Source organism: Lytechinus variegatus, chromosome 8, assembly GCF_018143015.1.
Source record: "Lytechinus variegatus isolate NC3 chromosome 8, Lvar_3.0, whole genome shotgun sequence".
In the NCBI taxonomy this organism is placed as follows: Eukaryota; Metazoa; Echinodermata; class Echinoidea; order Temnopleuroida; family Toxopneustidae; genus Lytechinus; species Lytechinus variegatus.
Genome location: NC_054747.1, coordinates 33,495,547 through 33,501,931, shown reverse-complemented (window position 1 = coordinate 33,501,931; position 6,385 = coordinate 33,495,547).

Here is a 6,385-nt window from a genome sequence, read left to right as displayed (position 1 = left end):
AATATGAAACATAGCTCAATAATTATGATTACATTGTGTATCCATGAAACCGTAATAAAAGTGACAGCAGTCAAATCAATTTGACTTTAAACAAAGTTTAGTGGAGATTTTTCTGTCTGTTCTCGGGTCTGAGGCCCGTTGCAGAAAGAGTTTCGTTTAATCGCTAGCCAAAAACCAATCCCAAGTCCCAAATACACGCTGTTGATTGGTTGCAAATTAAGCTATGCATGATTTTAGAGTTGCGATTGATTGCAACTCTTTCTGCAACGGGCCCCTTAGATGAGCGCGGCGCATTGAAAAAAATAGTTTCACGTCAAACGTCGGACATCACGTTGGATATGAAAGCACATGCGCACACATTCTAACACGCGATCAATTTGGTTAAAACATAAACTTAATTGCCGGTTCAGTTTTACAAATCTTCTCAGGGGTACATTAGTCATAATTTAGCCAGGTCAAGATGGCATCAACTTCTGCAAAGAAAAGAAAGGTGGATGCTGAAAATCGTGTTTTCCATGAAGAATGGACAGACAAGTATGCATTTTACCGCAATCGAGCACAAGGCCAATGTGTTGGCCAATCTAATTTGACTACAAACAATTAATAGGCCTACTCCAACATGTCCAAAACATCTGTTTCAGTTCTAGGTATGTCTTAAAATTGACATAGGTACAATATACATTCCTTTTAACAAAGAACTACAATTGCACCAGACAGCATCTAGGACCCCGGCCGCAAGGGTCTTCGCGCACATTTTCTTTTTCTAAGTATCCATACACACTGGCCCTTTCAAGTTTATTTTGAGTCTCATTTGGCCCTTCAAAGAAAAAGTTTGAGAACCCCTTGCATAGAGGTTTCAGGTTTGACTCGATTTCGAAATGCATGAGCAAGGAAGCGATAAATCCAACTCCGAAAAATACATATTTTCACTCTGCACATTAATCTGTATGTTTAGAATATGTATAATATTTAATGCTTTATTCAATCTCATGTTCAATCAAATATTCAGACCTGGAAATAATAGACCCTTGTTGTAGACTTACCTGTAAAGGCTGTGTTAGTTGGTCTTTACAACTCAGATAATTTCCGTGCGATATATGATTATAAGCATACGACTTATGAGATCTTAAATGGAATGTTAAGTGACTAATGTAAACAGTACTAAGAAATGTTTTTAGGGATATTTATTTCCTACAGAATATTTAATCTTTGATGCAGATCATTTCTCATTGCATGCGTTTGCATGGACGAATCAGGTAGGCCTGTGTATTGAAATTTTAATAAAGAACAAACTGAAATAAACACAACTAGTCCAGGATAGAAGAGGCATAACCTTGTTTTTTTCATAATTTTTTTATATACAATATTTCTTAAAGGTTTCTTTTCAATTCGATGGTGCTAATTACGAATCTGAGTGATGCCACTTGTGTAACCTTAAACATTTTCCTCAAATTGGCAAAATCCAATATGGCCGCTAAATATGCAAATTACCCAATTAAATCATAAAATTGCCAGCAGATTGGCTATAAAATGTATAGGCCTACTGTATAATTGTGTTGCAGGAGGAAATACTCTCTGAAATAAAATATTTTCTTATCTGTTCTGGTATTCTGATCTGAAGAAGGATCAATTTAAGCAATATTTCAAGCACTGTGTAGGGATCTTGTGAGATGGATATGGCTCGCACTTACTAAATAAATATCAAATATTAATAATCAGGGGTGGATCCAGCTTCCGCCAAAGGGGGAGGGCTGATTTTTTTTGCACCCATATTTTCCCCGATCGGCCGCTCAAACTTGATTTTTGTTTGTTTCTTTGAAGGGGTTGTCCAAGTGGCCTATTGAGCCGGCAATATTGAGCGGGCTCGATGTGGCGTATCGTGTAAAATTAATGAGAAGTGCGAGCAAGTGATTTTTTTACATTTTTATTACAAAAATCTAAGTTTGTGATAGAATTGGACATAATATTTGAAAAATAATATTATATTTTACCCTTTTCCCTTTCCCTTTCTCTATTTTTTTTCTTTGTCGTGATTTTTTTATTTATTTATTTTTTCTTGGGGGGGGGAGCAAAACGCCCATGTCTTAGCAATCGTTTCTTAGCTTTATTCTTGTAAACAACGTAATGTGTAATAACCTCATAAGCCCTATTTAGATAGTGTGAGCGCAAAGCACAAGCTATCTGTTTTAATTGGTGTGTATTTTGTCCTGAAAATTGAACATTTTGGGCAATGTCTTTTGTATTGTTTTCTTCGAATTTCATTCAATTCAACAGTATCCAATAATGCAATTCATTTCAACAGTATCCAATAATAATTTACCGTAAACAAAGATGCAGAATCGAGTGGAGGGGGGGGGGGTCATGCTTCTCCAGTGTCTCAAAAAGGCGTTGTGTCTTCAATAATCAATTTACCTCCTCAATTTACTCATTTTAGTAGAACGTAAAGTTAGTAAACCTTCTTTTTGGGTTGTTTTAAGCTTGTAAGGTGAGGAATTTAATGCATTTACATACATTCCTTTGTATTTACCACGGGCGTGTTTTTATCTACCCCTACTTTTATTTCATTCTTATTTCAAAATTTATTTTGAGCTCTTCTTGCATGATCTCTTTGTATGATCTCTCTGCCTTGATTTTGGTGTTCATATTATTCAGCAAGTCATGTTTTTTTCATTATTTTATAAGCAACTAAAATGTTATTCGTAACCAATTTAAATGGTTGTACAAGAATTTATTTTACTCCAATCATTTTGCATCATATATTAATTGTACAATAATATGTTTTAAAGGATGCAAATGTTCATTTCAGTTCAGTTAAATTTATTAATTTTGTCATCATAAAAATGATATTTACAATGTATATATATGCCATATGTACAGGAATGACTAATAAAGTCAGAGAAAATGGAAACTACAACTTGTAAGTTGACTTCCCTGTACATTAAATTCAATAAAACATTGAATGAACAATGCACACACAGCATCAACAAAAACCAGCAAACTCACAGGGAAGGTGAGGCGGAAAAATAATCATTTTGCATATACATGTATATACATATATATATATATATATATATATATATATATATATATATATATATATATATATATATATATATAGATATATATATATATATATATATATATATATATATAGATATATATATATATATATATACATGTATATATATCTATATATATATATATACATATATATAAAAATATATATATATGTATATATGATATATATATATATATATTTTTAAAAGAAATTGATGAAGAGAACAATGGTAAGCCTAGCTTAAATCAAGGTTCCCCAGAGCTATCTACCCTTTGGAAAAATTGGTGATGCCGAAAAAATGTCTCTGCCGGGAATCGAACCCGGGCCCCCATCTTTGAACGCCGGTGCCTTAACCACTACACCACAAAGACGGGTTAATGGCTAGGGCGAACCCAATCCGATTGACCGTCAGATAGACAGATTTTCGACACTATACAATTATAATTTTCTTTGTCGCGTGAAGGTGGGTTTAGAACAATGACAAGCGGCCATGCCTCAGCTAAATCAAAGCTATTGCTTCGATACAGTACATGTATGGGAGATACAAATGTGTAAAGTTATACATGAACAACAGCTTCTAGCAACTCTTTTTTATTTAAATATTGTTAAGAAATGGTTGAAGAGAACAATAAATATATATATATATGTATATATGATATATATATATATTTTTAAAAGAAATGGTTGAAGAGAACAATGGTAGGCCTTAAATCAAGGTTCCCCAGAGCTATCTACCCTTTTGAAAAATTGGTGATGCCGAAAAATGTCTCTGCCGGGAATCGAACCAGGGCCCCAGCTTTGACGCCGGTGCCTTAACCACTACACCACAGAGACGGGTTAATGGCTAGGGCGAACCCAATCCGATTGACCGTCAGATAGACAGATTTTCGACACCGGCATTCAAACCTGGGGGCTCGGGTTCGATTCCCGATTAACTTTACACACACACACACACACACACACACACACACACATATATATATATATAGAGAGAGAGAGAGAGAGAGAGATTTTTTTTTTTTTTTTTGGGGGGGAGGGTCACACATGAATAAGAGAGTACAAGTCTGCATGATTCGCAGGGGCACGCCAAACGACGTTGTTTTTATTTTTTTGAGGGGGTGTTATCATTCTATATCATTCTATTTCCTCCGCTTCCACTACGAGAAAACTTTTAGTCCGTTTGAATAAAATATTCATGGCAGAAATTTTCACCTGGGAGAGAAATCGAGAAAACAAATATTCTAAAACCCTACCTATGTTCAATTCATTTTTTTAACACGACAAACATTACAAATGCAAATGAGGGAACTAGTTGTCTATTTGTAAATCTTTAGAAGTAAATATCCATAATCGCACTTATGGTTTAGCATAGTACATTAAGGTCTCTTCTCCTTTTCTCCTATCACAATTTGAATTTTCTATTATTTCTCTCAATCTTATGCATCTTCTTTCATCCCTGCATGTATCATCACCAACGAGTATTTGATGTAAAATCTACGATATTTAATTTAGTTATGATCTATTATACGTGGCAGTTACGGGCCATTTTTCAAGATTTTATGATTGCCTTATCAGGCCCAAAGAACAACCTCAAAAAAAAAATTCTGAACAAATTGCCATGATCAACTATCAGAGCCTACATACATGTACATGTACATTACTATACAAGGCTGTATTATTTCCATGTTTGAATGTCTGATTGGACACGAGATTGCGTACAATAATAGAATCGTCATATATCTGCACATCTCAAACAGACGAGAGCTAAATGTGCAGTGCGAGACTTTTGTTCCTAATTGGAGTCATCACTGAATGCAGTGGTGCTGCACTACAGGGAAATCATGGAAAGTATGAGCGGGGAAACCAGACGACATTCAACCTAACTATATAGGTGACAACGCGAACGTTAATATTCCCACCATGACTATAGTGTGAGTAAAAAAAAAACACTCGGGGTAAACCACACCCATTCAAATATGAAAAAAAAACTGTAGGATCCCTTGATTTTTCCCGCCCACTGTTTCTAATCGACACGTATTGTAAACGTGTAGAAGAAAAGAAAGTATTGAAAAACTGTTATAAGAAAATTAAAGTGTAGAAAAAAAAACTGTAGAAATAAGTTCAGTGACGTTGGAATAAATCACGCGCATGTCTCATGTTTATTTCGTCTTAATATATACGGAAAAGGTTTTGACAGGATTATATTTCATTTATCTGTTCTCATTGGAAACATTACCACCAATTGTTTCTCATTGTAATTATTACGCATTGTAATTATTACGCGTAGTCAACATCTGAGCGGGTAATTGGCAATACAGTATTGGTTTGGATTTTCTGAATATCGAAAAGGGATAGGTTTATTATTTGTATTTTTGTTTGGTCTCTATGCGCGTACTCACTTTGCATGCAGAAACGACGCAAATTATACCTATGTATACTCCCTGAGGGCGTTTCATCAACATTTTTATCAGGGAAGTTGACAGATCTGAAAAGTTTCCTTGATTCCGATTGGCTGAAAAGACAAACATCCTTTATTGGAACGCTCTCTCACATCTGCGCATTTGATGATGCGCTCCGTCACAACAAAGACAACGCTTGATCTGGGGACTGGAGATATGCGCCTCTAGGGATGCGATAATTACATGTACATCAACATAGTAAAGAGCAGATCCTTGCGCCTGATATAAGCTTGACACAATATAACCATATTCTTAAAAAGATAAGATATCTTAGCTTATCTTAAAAAGAAGATATCTACATCTTAATGATTTTTGCTCTGGATTTACGATTTAGATAAAGGCAATAAATATTGACTGACTGTTCATTCGCGGAACAGGAAATAATTGCCCTCGAAACAACCATACTGCCCTCGTCTAAGAACTAAGGCCAATATTGCCCTATTGCGGGCAGTTTATTTTGATGTTCTCCTCAAGCATTCAAAATTATATAATTATCTTGTGCAAATTCATTTACGAAAATCATTTTTTTAATTTACCACCCGCCCATCCTTTTTTTTTTGTGTGTGTGTGTGTGTGTGGGGGGGGGGGGTAATGCATGAATTAATTTTAATCGATGAATGATTGAAAACAAATGGCAGCGTAATGTAATGCATCATATTAGATAAAAGTAAAGTCGAAACAAAAATACATGAAGTTAAAACTGTGTCTCTAAGTTATTTGGAATTTTTATACACACTGTACCCGCTTTCAATAGCCATAACAACAGGGGATTGCTATTTATGATAATATCAACAGCATTGAGTTCATGCGCACATTCTTATGCAAATGAAATGAACCCACTACGATTACCTCTACGTTGGTCTTTGCT